The sequence below is a fragment of the Ictidomys tridecemlineatus genome, unplaced genomic scaffold (genome assembly GCF_052094955.1).
Source record: "Ictidomys tridecemlineatus isolate mIctTri1 unplaced genomic scaffold, mIctTri1.hap1 Scaffold_55, whole genome shotgun sequence".
NCBI classification, from domain to species: domain Eukaryota; kingdom Metazoa; phylum Chordata; class Mammalia; order Rodentia; family Sciuridae; genus Ictidomys; species Ictidomys tridecemlineatus.
In genome coordinates, this window is record NW_027523660.1 from 5,209 (window position 1) to 28,789 (window position 23,581).

Here is a 23,581-nt window from a genome sequence, read left to right on the forward strand (position 1 = left end):
AAAGAAAATGTGGCATATACACACAATGGAGCTTTATTCAGCCATAAAGATGAATTATGTCATTTGCTGGAAAACGGATGAAACTTGAGAACATTCTGTTACACAAAATAAGCTAAGCTCATAAGATCAAGGGAGCATATGTTTTCTCTCGGATGTGGAAGCAAGAGAGGAAAAAGGAAAAGAAAGTGAAAATCAAAAGGAGATCAGTAGAGCGTAGGAAAGGGACCAGGAGATGGAGGAGTGAAGGGAAAATACTAGGGAATGATATAGGCCAAACTGGAGTGTTATATTGTGCATGTGGAAATATGTAACAACAAATACTGCCATGATTTACAACTATAATGTATCAACAAAAAATGGAGAAAATAAAAGAAAGCAAACAAAAGAACAGAATTGCTTTCATGTATGCATGTATGTATGTATGTATACAGCCTAGCCAAACATCTATTGTGAGCATAAACATTAATACTCTGGAACAGTGATGATCCTGACACTGTTTTTTTTTTAATTGTTCTCTTTATTCATTTTTTTCCTCCCTCCCTCCCTTCCTTCCTTCCTTCTTTCATTCTTTCCCCTCTCTCTCTCTCTCCCTCCCTCTCTCTCCTCTCTCTTCTCTCCCCTCCCTCCCCCCCCTCTCTCTCTTATTTCCCAGGCTGGCCTAAACTCCTAGGCTCAAGTAATCTTCCTGCCTCAGCTTTCTGAGTAGTTGTGACTGTTGGAGCACACCACGATGTGCAACAATAACACTTGCTTTTGTAAACAAAGTTTTATTAGAACACAGAAACTTATTTACCCACAGTCTAGACTGTTTTGTGCTACACTGGCACTTGAGTGGCAATGAAGACTTGCCTACAAAGTCTAATATATTTATTATCAGTCTCTTTTCAGGAAAAGTTTGTTGATCCCTGATTAGATTATAGATTAAAGTCAGCAGAATAAATACATAAACATTTCTTTTCTTATGACTAAAATTGGCTGTATGAAATGAGATAAATGATCTATTAAATGCCAAGATAAAAGTCTCTTCCCTATAGAAAGTGTGTATTCAGGACTAGAAATCTTGGCACTGTGTCATGTCAAATGTAGGAAAAAACCTGGCAGTTCATTTTGATGAGACTTAAGAAATTTCTATTCCAGGGCATTTTGAGGTTTATCTAAACTTTGTAGATAATACAGGGAAGAACATTTTAATCTGCAAATAGATTATGTTCATTATTAGTTTGTAATCATTTCACAACTATCATATAATATTAAAGCATCATAAGAGACTGCCTATCATAATAGAAACTTTTATGACTCTAGCCATTAACATGTATTTTTCTAGTTATTGTAGACTCATACTTTTAAGCTAGTGATATTGGTAAAATATATGATTATTTAAGTCTGATTGCCTTACTAATTTTGACCAGTTTATTTTTCAGATATCCATTTTGGGGTTTACTCTTTCAATTAATTTTTCGTTCCATGGACAATGAAATTGTTGTTGAGTATATAAGATGTTGCAGTTTCTATGTAAGTTGACCTAAGTGTCTACCACTATTGATTGGCAAAGATATAAGTAAGTTAGTATTTTTACTTGAAACTGTTATAGATCTAATGTACTTGATTTGTTTTCCTGACACAAAAGAGTATAAAACTAGAAAAACTAAACATTTTCAGGTATTAATTTCAGACATGACTGTAGGCCTTCTGCACAAAACACAATTAGGGAGATGAAGCTCAAGTAAGATGGTGGTCATACTGAGTTAAGGAGAAAATTATCAAAGTGCAAGATTATCATAGTGGTTGGAATTTTGTGGACAAGAATGTCTGAGCTATTTATGGTGGGTGCAATGTAATTATGTGTGTGTTAGAGAGAGAATACTAAAAGCCTGGAGGAAATTCATTTTTGATATGAATGTACCAGATGAGACTCTTTAAGGCTTAGCAGAGTTTGACTACTATAAAGGAGACTGAAGATGATGCTAAATGGCAATGTTGGAAGAAATGGTTTCCAGCAGAGTCAGGTTGCAGCAGCTTCATTAATATATCAGGTACTTAATTAAGAGTTCAGGAATAAACCTTACCAAAAAGAACAACACACAAAAGAGTAAAGGAAAAATGGTAGACCTAAATTTGAAATCAAAATTGATTCATGCTGAAAATGTATGTGGCAGCCAGAAAGAAAAAAGGAAAAGAAAGGTGTGTGTGTGTGTGAAAGGAATCTGACGACAATCAAAGAGAGATCAGTAGAATAGAGGAAAGGGATCAGGGGAGAGAGGAAAGCAGGCAAAAGAGAAATACTCGAGAATGATATTGGCTAAGTTTTATCACTATATTGTACATATGTATGAAAACATAACAACAAATCCCACCATTATGTACAAGTATAATGCACCATGAAATATGGAAATAAAGAAAAATACCAAACCTAGTGAGGTGAGGTGGAATATGCTTATAATCCCAGTGACTCAGGTAGATGAAGCAAGAGGATCACGAGCTCAAAGCCAGCCTTAGTAAATCGAGTTGCTAAAGCAGCTCAGCAAGACCCTGTCTCTCAATAAAATACAAAACAGGTCTGGGGATGTGGCTCAGTAATTGAGTACCCTGAGTTCAATCTCTGGTACCTAATAATAATAATAATAATAATAATAATAATAATAATAATAATACCGAATCTAATATGATCAAAACAATTCACCAGTAATTAGCCTGCATGACACATAAAACAGAATATCCTTTATAGGAAGACAATATAATCCAGACTTCCTATGATGTATCATCTATAAATGACCAGAATATAATTAAAAAAAATTTTTTTGGTACCAGGGATTGAACCCAGGGGTGCTTAACCATTGAGCCACAACCTCAGCCCTTTTTTTGCATTTTATTTAGATACAGGGTCTCATTGAGTTGCTAAGTGCATCCCTTAATTGCTGAGGCTAGCGTTGAACTTTTTTTTTTTAACAATTTCAATTTTTAATAATGGAAACATTTTGCTATTCCAGAAAAAATTTCAGGGGAGAAAAATCTTCCCTATAAAAATAAATTCATCAAAATTATAAATATTATAACTTTTTTACTTCTGCAATTTAAAATGCTCCCCTGCAATACCACCCCTGCATATAACACCTTTCCTGTACCATCACATTTTGAAGAGAAAACAGTATTACAGCAAAGCTCAGTTTTAATTTAACGTAACATTTGTAAAATGACTTTTTAAAATTTTTGGCCTTCAGAGCCTTTATTCTTATTTTACAACATTAAAAATGCTGCTATAGTAACCAGTGTTTGGGAGAGAACATCACTCTTCTAGAACCATGAACAGACAGAATTTTAATACAGTAACTTCCAAACTGTAACTTGTAGTACACATGACAGGGAGGTTTGGATAAACACAGAGGAGAATATGCCTATTTCAGACAATCTACTTCAAGTAAAAAAAAAAAAAAGAATTAACAGATATCCAACAGCTACTACTTCAGGTTCTAACAGTGTCATGAATCTGAGAAACAAATGCTTCACAAACTATAAGTTTACTGGGATGAGTAATTAAAAGACCAGGTGGTTGATAACAGTATATTCAAACCCAATCCACAGTCTGAATAGGAAAACCAGTATTAAAATCATGAAGGCATTCCCTGAACAACAAAGGCCAAGTGTTGGGTAACAATGTCACTAAAACCTCATTGACGCACTAAAAAGAAGTTACATGCAAAATTAAACAATGTGTGCCATGCATAATTTATTAGCTTTGAACTCTTGATCCTCCTGCCTTAGCCTCCTGAGTCGATGGGATTATAGGCATATAGAATATCATTAAATTTTGCCAGAATGCAAAGAAGATAGAAAAATGAGAACCACAAGAGAAAATGTCACATATAAAAAAAGTTCCGTGAGCTGACCCAGATGTTAGGATTAGCAGAAAAAAAATTTAAAAAGTTTTTATAACTAATTTCAAGGAATTAAAGAAAAGCTTAATCATAATGAATAAGTAGATATGGGTGTCAACATATAAGTGAAAATTTTCTTTTAAAAGAAATAAAAAGTATAGTATTTGAAATGAAAAATTCATGAAACAAATCTATCATCAGATTATATAGTGCAAAAACATCAAAAAGTTAACTTGGAGATAGACCAATAAAAATTATCTGGTCTAAAAATCAGAAAGAAAAAAATAGAGACTTGGTTACTATCATTACAAAGTGACCTAATATACATATAATTAGATTTCTAGAAGAATAGAGGCATAAATTGTACAGAAAAAATATTTAAGACAATGATGGCTAAAATTATCTCAAATTAACAAAAAAGATGTTAACAGATTTAGGAAACTCAGTGAATACTAAAGTTAGTTACAAAGCAAATCACATCTAGATGCATCAGAGTCAACTGTAAATAATCAATTAGGAGGAAAAAGGTCTTGAAGGCAATTAGAAAAAAGTGGTGTGTTACGCATAGGTAAAAATGACTAAAATGATAGCTGACTTCTTATCAGAAATGAGAGATTAAAGTTAATGGAAAGGTTTAAGGTGCTAGAAGACAAAAACTGCTAATCTAGGATAAGTACTCTTCAAAACTGAAAGCAGAATAGACATTTTCAAATAAATAAAAAGTAAGAAAATTTAATACCAATAGATCTCTACTATTAACAATGCTAAAAGAACCTCTTCAGGATAAAAGGAGATGATCCATCAGGTAGAAACAGATGCACTGTGTGTTTTAGTTCACTGTGTAATAAATTTAATGGTTTAAAATAAAAATTCTTTGTTATTTCTCCTTATTCTATGATTTGGCTTTACATAACCTGATGGGTCCTTTGCTCTAGGTATTTATTAGTGCTTATGTGGTTTCCTTTAGCAGGGATTGTTTAACCAAAGGTAGAACTGACAAAATAGCTTTGTTTACATGTCTGCTAGCTCAACTGGTTGGGTCAGGCTTATCTCCTCAAATGCTTTTAGTCATTCAGTCATTCTAAAATTTTTTATTTTTTGATTAGATTTCTAGAGGATAAAAGTAGAAGGTATACACCTTCCCAAGGTGTTAGGTCTAGGATTGGCATGGCATCACTTTCACCAAAAATATATTTTGTTCATTAAAACAAGACAAAAGACCAGCCCAGACTCAGCGGGTGGGAAAATAGATATTACTTCATAATGAGAGAAGCAACATGATACAGGAATGTGGAGAATTTGGGGTAGATATTTTTAAAGACAATGCACCATAAACAGAAATGAAAAGTACTAGAAATACTAAAATGTAGGTAAATATAAAAGGCAATATGTATACATGTTTATTCTTTTAATTTCTTGGAAACATGACTAAGGTAAAAAACATAGGGTATACAGCTGTAATATGTATGACGACAAAGCACAAAGGACTTGGGGAGATGTGAGAAAGTATCACAATTTAAATTATGAAAACTGTGATAAATTAAAGAATGCATTTCATAATTCCTGGAAACATTGCTAAAACAATAATGTAAAGCAATAAAGCTAAACGCTAATGGATAAATTAAATAAAATTTAATTTTTATTTAATGTAATTTTATTTAATTACATTAAATAAAAATATGAATAGAACGAAAACAAGAAATAGATAAAAATACATCATGAATAGTAAGCCAAGAAGAATGCAGAGGCTATACTAACATCAGATGAATTTAATTCAAGATAAAGAGTTTTATAAGAGATAAGAAAGACATTTCATAATACCATAATGTGTTTTTAAGAACACAGAAACATGACACCATACAACCAAACATTTATATGCCCCAAATATATGAAAGCTGACAAAACTGAAGAGACAAATCTATACTTTGAATTTTTAACACCCTTTTAACAACTGATAGTAACACTATAAAAAAAATCACTAATGATACACAAGAGTCTGAACAAAACTATCAACCACCTTAACCTTATTGACATTGACTGACAATGCCCAACAACTCCAGAATATATATTCTTTTCTAGTCCTCATGGAAACTTGCAAGATAGGTTATATTCTTGGCAAAAAATTTTAAATATTGAATTTCAGTTTGTTTGCTGATCACAGTAGAAATAAATGGGGTATTCTTTAATAAAACTGGTCATTAAATAAAAGCCCTACAAATCATCAATAAACAGTGTTTTAGTTATCTATTGTTATATTTTTAAAAATTCCAAAATTTAGTGGCTTTAAAAAATAACCATTTGCCGGGAGTGGTGGTGCACACCTGTAATTCCAGTGGCTCAGGAGGCTGAGGTAGGAGGATTGAGAGTTCAAAGCCAGCCTCAGTAATGGCGAGGCACTAAACAACTCAGTGATACCCTGTCTCTAAATAAAATACAAAATAGGGCTAGGGATGTGGCTCAGTGGTCGAGAGCCTCTGAGTTCAATCCCCACTACCAAACAAACAATCATTTTATTTCTCATAATTTTGTAAGTCAAGACTTTAACCAAGGTTCTGCTCCAGTGTCACCTAGGCTCACCCATACAGCACACGCCTGATTTAGACTACAAGGTCTGAGATGGCTTTGTATGTCCGGAACTAAGGTGCTGACTGTTGGCTTTATATAGTCTCCCTTTCCATGTGGTCTTTCATATGTCAGGGGCTTTCTTCAAATGGACTCTTCCTCCAGTAAGATAGCCTGAGCTTCTTTACAGTGTGGCACAGGGTACCACAGAGAAGAAAAAATGAGTTTGTGCCTTTAAAGGATACAGTCAGTCTTTCCTCAAGTCTCAATCTTGGGTAGGATCTTGGTCCATGCATTTTGGGGGAATTTATAGTTGGATGACATTTTAATCTACATTACTATGTGAAATGTCTTTGTTTTTATGATTTCATTTTTGCTACATTGTTCCTTTTCCATACAATTAACTACAATATAGGATAATCTATTAACGATAATGTCTCTTCAATTGGTTATGTGAAGCTTGCTCTATAATAATTTATATAGAAAGAACTTATGGGAATAATATTCTCTAAATGACAATTTCCTGATTTAAAAACATATAATTTGTAGCCAGTACAATAGTGCATGCCTATAATCCTAGCTACTCAGGAGGTTGACAAGTAGGAGAATGGTAAGTTTGAGGAGAGCCTGGGCAACTTGGTGAGACTCTGTCTCAAGAAAAATAAAAAAAAAACAAACATTAATGACTGCAGATGTAGCTCAGTGGTAGAGCACTCCTCAGTTCAATCCTCAGTGCTGGGGGTTAAAAAAGGTCATTCATCACCATACTAAGACACTCCTTAGAGAAAAGTAATTGCAAGAACATTGTTCTCCTTCCTTGGGATATGTTTTTTTTTTCCTAGATTGGAATCTAGAAAGCCTTTTGTGTGCTTTATGCTCTCATTATGGTTATGTGGCTTTTTAAATCTTGTTCATGCCATTGGATGTAATATCAGATTTTGGGGTTTTTTTGGTGGTGCTGGGGATTGAACCCAGAGCCTTGTGCATGTGAGGCAAGTACTCTTCCAACTAAGCTATATCCCCAGCCCCAGTGGATTTTTTTTTTTGGAGGGGAATCTCTTCTCAACACATTTTGTGCCAGATTGTACTTGAGAAAGGGAAGTGATATGTACAGCATGGAACGATATTAGTTTCTGATTTTCCCACTTTTTAAAATCTTTTTTAAAAAATTATTTATTTTTAATTCTAATTTGTTATATATGACAGCAGAATGCATTATAATTCATATTACACATATGGTACACAATTTTTCATATCTCTGGTTGTATACATAGTCACATCAGTTGTGTCTTTTTTAAGAGAGAGAGAGAGAGAGAGAGAGAGAGAGAGAGAGAGAGAGAGAGAGAGAGAGGGAGGGAGAGGAGAGAGAGATTTTTAAATATTTATTTTTTAGTTCTCGGTGGACACAACATCTTTTTTTGTATGTGGTGTTGAGCATCGAACCCAGGCTGCATGCATGCCAGGCAAGCGCGCTACTGCTTGAGCCACATCCCCAGCCCCTAGTTGTGTCTTTATATGTGTACTTAGGGTAATGTTGGTAATCTCATTCCACTGTCTTTTCTATCTACTATTTAGATGTATTTGAGAACTTTAAGAAAAATCAGAAATACTCTTTCCTATTTTCATGAAATCATGAATTTTTAGCCATATAAAATCTGTCCTGATGGGTTTTGGTTATATTTTTATACCTCATGAAAAGAGAAGAAATGTTTGCCAGGACAAGCCTCTAAACTGGAAGCTAATAGCCATGTTATCTTGTGTGCTTTCTTCCTCCACATCATCACTTAGGTTTGAGTGAGGCCAAGAACTAATGACACAAAGAACAGAAGGAACTTTTCTTGTGATTACTGTATATTGTTTAAAGACAGCAAAGAATCAACTATTTGTAGCATTTTGAAAAATCCACATATAAATTTTTACTAGACTTTAAAATTTCTTCTTTGATACTCTGGTTCTACTCAAATGGTCCACTCTCAGAGGGGAAATTCAGAGAATCCTGGGAGAGTCATTATTTGTGAAGTCATAGTTATGAACAAAATCCTTTCTTGCAAAGACTTTCAAGCTGCCTCCCTTTAGCTTTCACTCATTAGTGCTGGTTGATACCTGATGCTATTTAAAAAAAATCTTATCCTTATCTCACACATCCCTCTCACAAATATTGTAGAAGTACATTGTGATCCCATGAATCTTTGTCCATGGCCATCTTTCCCAGAATTCCCCAACTGTCTCTCATTTCACAGGGTTTAATCAACCTCCTTCCATCCTATTTCATATAAAGTAATCAACATTCCTTATAAAAGCTAACAGCACTTGGGTCCCCAGAACAATCCTTGTTGAGAAGGAAAAAAAGAAATTCATGACCAAATAGTAGAGAAGGCAGCCGAGTCACTTAAAAGCTAAAATTGTAATAAAAGAGAAAAGAATGATCAAGGAACCAATTAAAAGACTATTCATGTATTTTTCTCCTAATAACCATCAGCCATGCTTCTGTTTGCACAGGACATTGGAAAGCGAAGCAAAATCCAAAGGACCACCAGGAAAAGTAACATCTTACTCCCCTAGTCCAGCTGCTGACCCCTCTCCACAATCTCTATTTGCAATGGAAATCTTACACCTTCTGGATGAGACAGAATGATGTAAATCGCTGGCCAAACAAATGAAAAGGCAGCAGCCTATTGTTAGTTCCTGGTTCACTTCCATTAACCAGTACCGGCTCAAGGGGCGGGCAACTCCATTTCCACCTTCAAAGGAGGAGTTGGGCGGGGCTAGGTTTTGCGCATGCTCCCAAGGCAGGTTTCTGGGCATGCTCACCTTACCATATAACTGTGCTTTTTAAAAAACTTGGCATTAAAGATAAAGCAACCTTACTTTATACTTAATTGTGAATGGGCTGCTCTAACTACTCCTCTTTCATATTCATTTGTTATTTTTAACCATGCTTTATGTCTTCACTCTGTTTCGAAGAGGCAGCTGGAGCCCACAGGTCTAGACCCTCATCTGGGTCCTGCCAGAGGAACCATCTACCACAAAGAGAATCAAGACAGTCATCGAAGACAACATTCCAAATTTTTATCCAAGTAGAGAATCCAACAGTTAAACTGTCTGCAAAAATGTAATTTTTTTTGTAGGTAGACTGAGATATATAATTATCTTTCTGAAAACACTGCAATTTTATTTTGTTCTAGTAAATAAAGTCAATCTAGATGAGTACAGAAAAGGGTGGAAACTTGGTACTAAGGTAATCAAATACAACTTAAAAATATGACCACACACATCTATTTTTTCTCTCACCCAAAACAGCTAAAGGACAATACACAGATTTCTAAAAAGATATATGAGGCAATGGTAGATGAAACAGTGCACGAATTCTTTGGAAGATAAAAAGTGGATAAAAAGAGGACAACAGATTCAAAAGAGCTGTGGAACCAAAACACTGGTATCTAGCTGGGGCTGACTGCAGGAACTGAAACCCTTTCAGTTCTCCAAAAACTCAGATGCACAAGCACAGGCACCACAGTATGGAGGAACTGAGAGGATCCACACACCAAACACCAAGAGCATCATGTGCCCTCAGCTCCCTGTCTTTCCAATTTAAACCACCAATTTCACTGTAATGGTATAGGACTCGTCTTAGGATACAATGAGTTGTCCAGTGAAATCTTCAAATCTGACTCCCCCAGTGCAAAAGCTGGCTTGCCAACCAGTGCTGTTGGCATGAGGCCCAAAGGCCACCCACCTGTTCACAACAGAGCTGCCTGTCAGCTTTGGGGAATTTCACCAGCACGATGATCAGAGGACACCAGATGTTTCAGATAAACTGCTAACAAGAACGAGAGACTCCAAAAACAAAACTTTTAAAAAGAGGAGGAAGAAGGAAAAGCAAATAGAGGAAAAAGAGATAATACAGTGGGCAGGGTAACACTTTCTGAAAGATATAATAAATATCCTCCCTGAGATATATTTTAAAAAGCTATAATAAATGTCCTCGGGGAGGATATTATATCCTTGAAATGGGAATAGGATACGATTAAAACAACAAGCTGAGAACAAGAAAAAGTTCTTGAAGAATATAAATTCCTTTTAAGAAGGGAATGTGTAGATCTTTCCATCTTCTAAGATCTTCTTTGATTTCTCTCTTTAGGGTTCTGTAGTTTTCATTGTATAGATCTTTGACTTCTTTCATTGATTCTCAAGTATCATTTTTTTTTTTTGAGGTTATTGTGAATGGAGTAGTTTTCCTCATTTCCTTCTCAGAGGCTTTGTCACTGATATACAGAAATACCTTTGATTTATGGGTATTGATTTATATCCTGCTCCTTTGCTGAATTCATTTACTATTTCTGGAAAGATTGACCTTGTTCTTGGATAGGCAGAATTAATATTATCAAAATGACCATACTACCAAAAGCGCTTTATAGATTTAATGCAATTCCAATCAAAATCTCAATGGCATTCCTCATAGAAATAGAAAAAGCAATCATGAAATTCATCTGGAAAAATAAGAGACCCAGAATAGCTAAAGCAATCCTTAGCAAGAAAAGTGAAGCAGGGGGCATCACTATATCAGACCTTAAACTATACTACAGAGCAACAGTAACAAAAACAGCATGGAATTGACACCAAAACAGACTGGTAGACCAATGGTACACAACAGAGGATACAGAGACTAACCCACAAAACTACAATTATCTTATATTAGACAAAGGTACCAAAAACATGCACTAGAGAAAAGATAGCATCTTCAACAAATGGTGCTGGGAGAACTGGAAATCCATATGCAACAAAATGAAATTAAACCCCTATCTCTCACCATGCACAAAACTCAACTCAAAATGGATCAAGGACCTGGGAATAAAACCAGAGACTCTGCGTTTAATAGAAGAAAAAGTAGACCCTAATCTCCATCATGTGAGATTAGGCTCCAACTTCCTTAATAAGACTCTTTTGGTGCCAGAATTAAAATCAAGAATCAATAAATGGGATGGACTCAAACTAAAAAGTTTCTTTCTTCTCAGCAAAAGAAACAATCTGTGAGGTGAATAGAAAGCCTACATCTTGGGAGCAAATCTTTACCCCTCACACATCAGATATAGCACTAATCTCTAGGGTATATAAAAAACCTCAAAAGCTAAACACCAAAAAAAAAAATAACCCAATCAATAAATGGGCCAAGGACCTGAACAGACACTTCTCAGAAGATAATATACAATCAGTCAACAAATAGATGAAAAAATGTTCATCATTACTAGCTATTAGAGAAATGCAAATCAAAACCACTCTAAGATTTCATCTCACTCGTCAGAATGGCAGCTATTATGGATACAAACCACAATAAGTGTTGGCGAGGATGTGGGAGAAAAAGGCACTCATACACTGCTAATAGGACTGCAAATTGGTGCAGCCAATATGGAAAGCAGTATGGAGATAACTTGGAAAATTGAGAATGGAACCACCATCTGACCCAGCTGTCCATCTCCTCAATCTATATCCAAAGGACTTAAAAACAGTATACTACAGGACACAGATGCATCAATGTTTACAGCAGCACAATTCACAATAGCTAAACTGTGGGACCAACCTAGATGCCCTTCAATAGATGAATGGATTAAAAACTGTGGGGTGTGTGTGTGTATGTGTGTGTGTATGTATACACACATACACACACACACACACACATACAATGGAATATTACTCAGCAATAGAAGAAAATAAAATCATGGCATTTGCAGGTAAATGGATGGAGTTAGAAAAGATAATGCTAAGTTAGCCAATCCCAAAAAACCAAATGCTGAATGTTTTATTTGATATAAGGAGGCTGATTCATAGTGGGATAGAGAGTGGGAGATGGGAGGAACAACAAGCTCTAGATAGGGCAGAGGGGTTGGAGGGGAAGGGAGGAGGCATGAGGTTATTAATGATGGTGGAATGTGATAATTATTATCCAAAGTACAGGTTTGAATACAGGAACTGGGTGTGAATATACTGTGTATACAATCAGAGATATGAAAAATTGTGCTCTATATGTATAAGAATTATAATGCTTTCTGCTGTCATATATGAATAAAAATTTTTAAAAAAGGTCAGTAAAACCCTCTCACACCAGCCCAGATTGACTCCCTCTTGCTGATACAGGAGAACAGTCATTTTAAAAATAATCATGAGGAAAAACAAAAAACCCTTTCAAGTCTGAAATTCAAATATTTCAGAACAGAAAATGGACAAAAAGATAAATATTGGGGCTAGGGTTGTAGTTCAGTGGCAGAGTGCTTACTCAGCATGTGTGAGGCACTGGGCTCGATCCTTAGCCACCACATTAAAAAAATAAAATATGGGCATGCTGTCTATCTACAACTAAATATATATATATATATATATATATATATATATATATATATATATATATATATATATATATATAGAGAGAGAGAGAGAGAGAGAGAGAGAGAGAGAGAGAAGGGGGGGCCACCAAATTTGAGAAAAAAGAAAAAGGAAGAAAAAATGATCTCCTACACCTCATGGGTCTTTTTTTTTAATATGTATTTTTTTAGTTGAAGTTGGACACAATGCCTTTATTTTTACTTTTGTTTTTATGTGGTGCTGAGGATTGAACCCAGGCCCTTGCACGTGCGAGATGAGTGCTCTACCGCTGAGCCACCACCCCAGCCCCCCACCTCATGGGTCTTAAACGACCTAAAGCACATGACATAGTCAGTACTGTTGATGAACACAATAAATGTCCATAAATATCAGTTGCAATTTAAAAAACATTCTACTATTGAGAAGAGAAATCACTGTGCAAAGCACCACCATAAAGATAGGAGGTTTACCAAATAAACTCCAGAGAAGATGTCTGCGTCAAGGGAGAAAAGGTTCAAATTTAATCCTTGAGACTGACAGGACCATAAACATTAATATCATCACTTGGATTCAAAGTCCAGCTTCAAGGGAACAAGGATTACTCTGGTAGTTCTTGGACCAGGAAGCCTTAAGAATGTCATCAGATGACTACAGGGCTGGGTAGGAAAGAAAGGTCCCAGAGCAGGACACAGGACTTCCTGTGGGGACACATCTCACTCACACCCTACCTTGAGGTGATGAAGTCACTGGCTCACCTAACCCCAACTCACTTCCTTCCTCCTGTTCTCTGATCCCTCCTCCAGCTGCAGGCAGGGCATCAGAGGCCCACTGGCTATTCTCTGTCTCTCCCAGGATGGACTCCAGGTCTACCTCCTCCAGGGTGCTCCCCTCAGAGGACAGCAGTTTATCCAAGCCAAATTTCAGTATGTCACTCAACTTGAATGAAGAAAACGAGAGATCCAGTTAGTTCTCATGAAAACACAGATGAGGATGTGTGACTTGCTAAGTGTCTAAATGATACCAGGTAATTCTTTCCCTGATGGACTTTCTTCTCTTCCATCACAAATGACACCTGCCAGGCTGTTTTGAAGTTGGATGAGGAATAAGCAGAGAGGTGATAAATGATGATCAGAGATGTTGACTTTGACAATTATTTACAATACCAAAAAAAATTTGGGCCTCCAATTTTTTTGAGGAGTGGGGGCAGATAAAATGATTCCAGCATCTTCTATAGCACTTCTCACCAGCATTTTTTACAGGCACTTCCAGCAGTCCTGAGAGAACTCAGAGAACCTGTTGGCTACCTTCTTACCTCTCCCACTGCCAAACTCTTATAAAGAGAAGGTGCCACTGAATACCTCATCTCACCATGAGCTGCCACCTGTCCTTGCCAAGCCGCTTTGCTACTACAGTGGTTTATGGGATCCACTTTGGCAAAACCATAACCACCCTGATCACCAGACCCAAAAGCCCTTTCTCAATTTCAATCTCCCTGGATAGTCCTGCAGCACTCCCCATCCTGCCCTCTTGCAGGATATACTCCTAGGGGATATACTCAGCCTACTTTCTATGGCTACAGGAACCAGACTCTTAGATAGTGTTACCTGGCTTTCATTTGCTACTTGCAACTCTCCACCTCCCTAAGTACTATCTCTTAGGAATTCTGAACCAATTGGGATCCACATCATGGGACTTCATTTTCATTTTGCCCTTTTAGATTTGGTTAATTATCTCTAGATTGCCTATTCTGTAACTTGGAAACTTTAGCTTGAAAATACCCGAGATGAAAACTATGACAAAAACTAAGCAAAACCATACCTGTTATATTTATATTTAACTTTGGTGTACATTATATATATATATAACCAAGCCAAATGGCTTTGGCATTTAGTACCCAAAACAGAAGAAAGCCAAGTATTTATGATGAGGCTCAGTCCATACTGGGACCCTTCCCTCTTCCACTCCTTGGACTATGTCTCCTGGCTTCCCTCGCTACTGCTCACTCACAACATGTCTTTAAGGAACTACCCATTTTTTAAATGAAAACCACTTTATTATAGTAACTAAGAGCATGTAGTTGGAAGTTAAAGAGTGCTCGGATTAGAGTCATGAATCTGATGTTTGGAAAATTTCTTAAGATGGAGGTAAAGACAACATCTATCTCATTTTTTTGTTATTCTTCTTCTAAAACAACTGGAAAAAGTGCACGTCACACAATGCTTAGCACACAGTACGCATTCAATAAGTGTTCACCGCATCTTTATCTGTTCTCTGTTTCTGTTGTGTTCTCCTTCTAAAACAAGGAACCTGCTTTCCTTTTTCAGGACTTCACTGCTCTATACTGCTTAGATTTATCAAACCAGAACCACGTCTTTTACTATTAGATTCTTTTAATAACTTAAAAAAATGTCCTGCTGTATTTTGAGACAAGGCAGTGAGTTATCACCCTTGTTCCTGGCAACCATAAATAACTCACAGTCTGGTGGGGAGGAAAGAATCAAGACAGAACCAGAGTGTGATTTCTTGCCATGGCTTGGGCAGGAAGTCCCACCGAGGTCCTCTCCACCAGCCCATAGTTTGTACTGGCCCCAGGATCTGGTCCCATGGCAGAGCTTTTGCCTGTGCATTTCACAATGATGTGCTAGCAGCCAATGCCACAGGGAAACCCCTGACTGAATGCCTGGAGCTCCCTCCACTGGGGAAGCATCTCCTATAACTCCTGATGCCTGTGCCTTCACAACAGCCCATGATGAGCTCCTCTCCCAAGGTCCTGTGAAGAAGTATATTTAGAAACCTACAGTGTACACGCACCTCTCTCTCAAGCTTTCACCTTCCATTTGAAATTGCCTCTTCAATAGTGTGAAAATAAAATGCACAGCCTGCCCGGCCACCATGACAGATGAGCATGCAGAAGACTCAAAACACAAAAGGCCAAAGACTCCAGTTACTCTCTAAGATAAACTAAAGTCAAGCAAACAAACAAAACCTAGGGTTCTTCTTTCGGGTTCTAGTACCCCCAAATCTGTGACCCTTTCCTGCAGGTGAGTGACTCCCTAACAAAAACAGCACGTTCCCTGTCTGCAATGCTGATGTGTAAAGATACAGATGTGAGAAAACTGCCATTTTTAAACTCATGCTTGGGCTAGTTGTAAATTTGATGATTCTGCTTGTAATACTGTGTAATTTTTCCCTTTCATATACCTCTTGAATTTTTTGTTTGATAAGCTGATCCTTTTAAAGCCTGGTTTTTCTTGCAAATTTTTCTAATTCCTTTCTTTTCTGAGTCTCCCTCTAACAATAATGTATATTGATTTTTACTACAAATTCTGTTGACTAAAGCCTACATTATCTTCATCTTTCTAATTTCTATCCCTGTCTTCCTACTTTCTACTCTCATCTTTCAGGCTTAAAGGCTTAAAGCCATCTTGGAACTTGCTCTCTCTCACTGCCTGCCTCAAAACAATAGCCAACTCCTGTCATTTCTCTGCAGTTTCCTACAGCAGACTTTCCCACAGCTACTACCTTTTCTCAGACATTTATTACTCTCTTCATGCTTGAATCATACTAGATACTAGGGGTTGATCTCTCTGCATCTAATCCCTCAGAAGGACTTGGGGTATATTATAATATAGGTTCAATTTTATCTCAAAGGCTGCTGCTAAGGAATAACTCTAAACCTCCTACCAAAAGAGAGCTCTCTAGGATATTCTAAGCCAGCAATTGACTCCCATCTAATTTTTCCTTCTTCAACAAATTAACTCTAGTGCTTTCATCCCTATATCCTATGGCATAATTTTGAATTCCTAATCTTGTTCACTCATCTCTGAGTATGGAATGAGTACTGTAAGTCACTACTCAAAGCATCTGGGATTAAGGAGGAGCTATGGAACTAATCATCACTGATTTAAAAAAAAGGAAGAAAAAAAAAGAACTTAAACAAATTCTCTCTGAGGTAACTCGTGGCACACTCATCTTTAGAAGCCATAAAGAGATTAGATCCTTGATGTTCAGTTACATGCTCAAAGTCATACATCCAGTAAGGGATAAGATGTGAATTTCAATCCAAGTTAGATGGTTCAAAGCTCATTCTTTTTATTCTATTTTCTCTGCCTTTAAATGCCACCCTCATTTTTAGCTTGTATGGCACCTTGCATGTAGTTAGGTACTGAGAGGGTAAGAATTAGGCCAATGAAAATAATGTGTAATTTGCAACAATGGGTGGTTAATGCTGGTCCTTTTTATTTGCATTCTCATCCAAAGATAGTACTGGTTATAAATCATGAGACTCTAAAAGGAACACATTTTACCTGGAGGTCAGGATCAGCCAAAGGTTTCTGGGCTCCCAGAGTAAAATGGTCTCTTTCTATGATCGTGTTGGTGAGCTGCAGTTTGGAGGCTGCTTTCCTATAAACTATTTCTTCCACAGTGTCTCGGCCAATCAGCCGGATCACTTTCACAGCCCTGTACGGGAGTCAAATGAGAGCAGTGTTAGAAGTCTGCAAAGCTGGGGAAAAAAGCATGCCAGGAAAATACACCCAAAAGGAAGCAAAACCAAATGCCACATTCAGGGAACAATGAAAAGGACACTGCTCATTGGGACCTGAGCATTTGTTAGAGAAATCTGGCCTCAACTTCTTCCTGTACTTTTCTCCAAAATAGAAAGAGGAAGGAAGATGAAGTGACCACTATTGGGCCTTCATCTGTAGCCAGGATAACCCCTGGCAGGCATGTTACCTCAAGTCAAAGGGTAGCTGAACACAACTTTGTTTCCTCTTTGTGATACTGGGAACCCAACCCAGGAGAGCTTTACCATGAAGTTATAATCCTAGCCTTAAAAAAAAAGTTTTGAGACAGGGTTTAGGTAAGTTGCAAGGTTGGCTTTAAACTTGATCTTCCTGCTTGAGTCTCCCATGCTGATAATGATTACAGGCATGTGCACCCACTGGCTTTAACTTCATTTTTAAACTGAATTAGGATCTAACGTGAGAAACATGAACTAAATAAATTCTAAGTTTCTTCTAATCATTTTAGAATTTAACTGTTCTTTTCAACAAAGTGAGTCTGAACTGATCATGGGACCACTGATCCCCCAACATTGCTCTACAAGCCAGCAGCACAACGGGGTTCAAACCCAGTGGACTCTAACTCCAACGTGGCACTGTTGTCAGCAATACACGGTCCACCTTCCTCCCCAATCCACAGCTGCAAGCCAACAGAGCAGAAAGGTGCCAATGACTAACTCACTCACTTGTTCTGGCCAATTCAGTGAGCTCTGGCAGCTGCCCGCAAGTCATTTTGAGGATTAAAATCACTGTCAGAAAAAATAACAGTATCTGCTGCTTTTAAGTTCATGCCAACTCCACCTGAAAACCATACAAAAAAGGAGCATGATCAGCAACACACAAATAAGGAACTAGAAAACACACAAGGCAGGACTGGGTCCTACTGAAAATCTGAAATCAGTCCAACTGACTGGTTTCATGCTTCAAACTGAAATTTCTGCCCCAAACTTCAGGTTTTGACCACCCTACAGTGGTCAAAAGTGCTACCTCACCTTTCATTGCATGAACTGGGAAAATTTAATTATCAAATATAACAGAATGAGAGGTAAGCAGAAGAAAAGGATGCTTAAGTTAATTGCACGAAGACATTTAATATTTGTTTGAAAACCTTGATTGGATTTTGCTTCAAACAGTCTGTGAATAAGGACACAAGTTCTTTCAGAAAACAGCTCCAAAAATAAGAGGTCTGGGGGCTGCAGTTGTAGCTCATACAATATGATAGGTCCTAGCTTAAGTAAGTTCTCTCGACTTTGTGATCTTTCATCCAATTTTAAAAAAATTACAGAAATGTCTTAGATGCCAAGGGCAAGGGTGGGAAAAAACAGAAGGTGTTAGACTCTACGGGGGAAAGGGGTAGATTCTCGACTTTCTTCAAAGGAATTCTCAAGAAATTTTATTCTAAGAAGAAACTAGGAAGAAAGGAGAAAAAGGCACAGGTGGAAAACAGTTTGATTTTTTTTCCTGAAAGGGTAGGTGTATCAGGAAGCCTATGGGCACACAGTTTCAGGGAAGGGAAGAACCAGTCTCACATCATACCATGGGAAGACGCTGAGAGCTAAGGTTCTAGAAGGAAACTAGAGAGTTCCCACTGGTCTTTGACTAGGTTCTGAACACACACCCATTTTCTCCTTATTTTTCCATTAAAATGGTGAAATGTTTCATTTGTAAATGGCAAACACAGTAAAATGTTTGCTTTGGCATATGAGGGAAGAAAACTTCATTTGACAAAGAAAAGAAAATACTTTGAAAATGCTTTGAGATTTAATTAGCAAGTGACCTCACTCAGCACAGCACAGTCATTTGTCAGAAGCTTCCCTGGCTGTCCTTCCTCACCCCATCGCCACCCCTCCAATGCACACACTCTGTGTTATAGTGTGTTTTATGTTACCGAAAGGGCTCTTATATATAAATGTTTCCTTTCAAATACAAATAACTCTGACATGGTTACAGATGTTTAGTTTCCAATTAGCAGTAACCCTACACTCAAGAATGCCCCTCCTTTTGCTCCTGACCTTTTGCAAATGATTTCCCAAAGGAATCTGGCATCCATACAGGAGAAAGAATGGAAAGTGGGAAAAGTGCCAGAACTTTCTGCTTTCAGATACCCTATACTAGGGTACTCTCTAAACCCCATAACCAGGTTAAAAAGCAAAACAGAACTGCTCAAAAGGTAATGTAATTGCCAAAGAAGAAAGAAGCCATTTTTAAAGTAATATTTAATTAAATGACATTAATTATAAAGCAATGATTAAATGTAATTTAAAATTTCCTTCTAGTACAAATTGCTTAAATGGAAGGTTAGATGATAGTTGGATTTACATATATATATACACTAAGCAAAAACACATTTCCAGGTTACCATTTTGCAAGCTATTGAGAGGAGGGAGCTGGAGTAGTGAGAAAATTTAGAACCTAGTGACTACCAGGATAAAAAATTGGAACATCTGGGTTTTCACTCTTGCTTTGGACACTGAGTTTTTTGAGTTGGCAAGTCCCAGTAACCTCTGAGTCTCAGTCCAGTTGAGAGGCGTGCAGTAATCTACATCCAGCCCTTTGATGTGCTCTCCAGGAAGCGCTCCAAGAAGGTGCTTTGGAAACACAAAATTGTTTCGATGCACTGTGCCCATGGCTTGCCAAGTGCTCACACTGCTGAACTGCTGGCCTCTAGGTAGCCCTAAAGAGAGATTTAAAATCATGGCGTAATTCTACACTGTTTTAAAAAGATATGATAATAAACTGATGACATGAAGACAAACAGGTTCTTTCTTTGTCCTCTATTAACAATGATGAAGAAGAGTTTCCAGCCTCTGTTTGTGCACTGCTGGGGGTTGAACTCAGGACCTCACACCTGCCAGGCAAGTACCACTGAACTATATCCCCTGCCCATCTACAGCCTTTCTGAAAAAAATACCCTCCATCTCCCAGACTCCACTTCTTCTGTAAAGTAAAGCAAACAAATTGAGGTCTTGAAGGTCTTATAAACTTTTATCATTGTCTGAAAATCATTTCCTCAATAGCCCTGTGTGTACTCTAAGACCGTTCTGGGCATCTACAAAGCCTACAAGACATGCAGATACTAATGCCTTTCAACTTCTAGTCTCTCACTCCAATAAATTCATTCCATGTTCACTTTATGTATTTATTTAAGATGTGGTTTTGCTATGTTGCCCAGTTTGGCCTTGACCTTCTGGGCTCAAGTGATCCTCTTGCCTCTAGCCGGGAACACAGGCCTGTGCAACCACACCTGGCCCAATGTTCATTTTAATCACATATTTGTTATCCTGGCATTGTGTGACAAGAAAAATGATGTATTTTTAATTACAATACTTGTATTCTGCAATTGTATAGTTCTTGGCAGTTTATGAGATGCCTGTATACCTGTAATCTCTTTACTATGCAACATTCCTGTAGGACAAGAGGGAATTAACAGGTGAAAAATAAAATAAAACTCAGGAAGGTTAGGTAGACCCCCTGCCAGGATGTGTAAGCAGCAGTGCCCAGGACAGAATTGTGATCCATGGCTCCAAGGGAGAGTTCCTTGTCTACCCTAAGCTGTTGTTCACAACAGGAAGTTAAGGAAGCATAAAAGTATCTACCAGATATAAAAACACACGCTCATGCCAGGGGCAGTGGCACTCATCTATAATCCCAGCAGCTTGGGAGGCTGAGGCAGGAGGATCCAAGTTCAAAGCCAGCCTCATCAACAGCAAGGGACTAAGCAACTCAGTGAGACCCTGTCTCTAAATAAAATACAAAATAGGGCTGGGGATGTGACTCAGTGGTCGAGTGCCCCTGAGTTCAATCCACCTTCCCAAACACATACACACACATTCATTTACAAGAATATGGAAAATCTCCAAATAAGTTCATTTTTTTATAAACATTTTCAGGATTATGAAAACACACTGGAGCCTAATATAAACTATGGACTTCCTCAAAAGAGAGACTTATGAACATGTATATGTACACACACACACACACACACACACACACACACACACACACACACACACACTTTCCCATATAGTTTATCCAGGTCAAGAATCCCCAGATTCTTTGGCACACACTGGATGGCCACACAGTGTGGCAGTCAGGTGTGTGCTCTATTTCATGTGATATAAAAATGGAATTAGGACACTGCTCATGGGGAACCACTAGCTCAGGGAATACATGCTGGTCACAAATCTGTGGTACCCACAGAGACACACATGCTATGGAGAAGGATAACAAAGGGAAGTGGGAGAGAGAGTTGGAATGGCTTTCTGGAGGAGAGAGTACCAAGGTATATATCATCCTTCCAACCTTTGTACCTAACACTTCAGATACCAGGCAAGTTTAGAATGCAGTATTCTGAGCACAGGAGAACTATTCTGCCGATACCATTCTAATTTCCCCTTTCACAGGGCGCAGCGGAGTACTTATAAGGTGTTTCCCCTTGTACATTCACCCTTTGAATTGTTCCTTTCCTAAAGAATTCAAAGGTTAAGTGGCTGCAGAGCACCAAAAGTGTTTCTGCCCACCCAACCTATAGGGAGATCCGCTAAGTACCCACAGCAACCTCAGTCTTTGAAAGTCTTAGTTGGTTTCAGGCTCTAGCCAATATCCTCTTCGACTCTTCCTCACTAACATAATTATTAATGCTCCCCTGGTTTCTCCTTAATCCAAGACCCTACCTCCAGTGCTGAGCTTTGATTTTTAGGCTATACTCTCTATATAGTAGAGGTCCCCAAAGTTCAGATGATGATGGACAGGAGCCCCGACTTAATCAAAGTTAGCACTTTGGGAGCTGAGCTGAGTTCAAATAAGCTGTGTCTGACTATCCTCACGATACCTACTGAGGGAATTCAAATGCCTGACCATTAATATTTCTCATATGGTATGGCTGCCTGGTTTTGGAAAATGGTCACCCACTGGCAACCCACAATTGGGATTACCCTTTTGCTGAAGGTAGGGTAAGACTAAGCAGCCTCCTGGTCATACTGCTCATTTTGGTTTTTGTTTGTTTTTTAAAAAAAACTTTCTTCCTATATTTATTTTGTCAAGCCAACTACCATTTAATCTGTAATTCCCTGAACACTTGCAATGAATGTCCTTTCACCCTTGCATCCTTGGGAAACATCTCATCTGAACTCTGCTAAGGAATGACCTCAGAGTCAATCACTGTGCAGGTACTGCACTTGAACAGTTGGCTTTCAGAGCAGGGGAGGACTCATCTACCTTTCCCACAGTATCCCTCGGGCCATCATGTCTACTAGAATGAAATGATCTTGAGAGCAGAAACAGGATCTTCATAGAGCACACAGGACAGGAGTCAAGAACATGTTCTGGAATCCAGCATACCTAAGTTTAAATCCAAGTCCTACCACTTACTACTGTGTGACCCTGTACAAGCGAGTAAACTTTCTAAATTCTTCATATACCACATAGGGCCTTGTAAAAATTAAATGAGATAAAGCATGTAAAACACAATGCCTATCAGACAGTGATCAAAAAGTGGTAGCTATTATCAAATCTAGTAAGTGGAATAATGTGAAAACTTAAAACCTCCATTAACATATATACACTCTCTCTATTTTTCTCCAATGTTCTGTCTCAACAACTGTCCAGGAAACAGCCCTGCCTGTACCAAAGAGGCTCTTCATGCTTACTACACCTACCCTTCTCCCTCCTCACCAAATGAGCTGCAACAAGGGGCAGGAAGCTGGGGTTTCTTTGGCACCTACTGACTATTCTCTGGGTTCAGAGAACTCTGTGCTTTTAAAAGCATGTGTATATACATATACATGTATAAAAAAGAGAAATACTAAAAAAAATAAGTTTGTATCTAGTGAATGTGAAAAGGCAGTCATTCTCTGTGTTTTGGTACTATTAACCATGTTGCAATTCCAGGCATCCCTAAAACCATTCTCTGCATTCTTGGAGAATACAGCAATGGTCAAGGTTGCCAGATTCTCTACTTGTCCTTCCTAGACCCATTTTCAAGTCATCAAAAGATCTACCACCACCTGAACTAATTGCTCCTTTCCTGTAACTCAAAAAAGTTGCATTTACTGTAATTGTGCACTCTGCACAGCTCATGAATTTCTTTATTTAAATATATTTCTTAGAAAAGCAGTGGGTTCAGAACTTTTCAAGTTTGATTTTCTAAAGTCCTTCATTTGGGTATTAAGGGGAAAGTAAGAACAGTAGAGAGTACTGAGCTAAAAACTGTACATCTCCAGAAGCCTG

General features: G+C 37.8%; 1 protein-coding gene across 5 annotated transcripts in view; it reads right to left on the reverse strand.

Annotated features, from left to right (window-relative positions):
* Positions 1–13,534: 13,534 nt before the first annotated feature.
* The window catches only part of LOC144374025 (uncharacterized), a 54,952-nt gene continuing 44,905 nt past the window's right edge, over positions 13,535–23,581 (reverse strand). For 2 of the 5 annotated variants that reach the window (XM_078036990.1, XM_078036989.1), the window contains 3 exons: positions 19,856–20,027; positions 18,040–18,154; positions 17,210–17,252 (listed from right to left, as the gene is read on the reverse strand). The gene's annotated coding sequence lies outside the window, so the exon portion shown is untranslated. Of the gene's footprint in view, positions 13,728–17,098; positions 17,253–18,039; positions 18,155–19,855; positions 20,028–23,581 lie in introns of those variants that run through there. The other 3 variants (XM_078036988.1, XM_078036991.1, XR_013433567.1) reach the window with 2 other exon arrangements.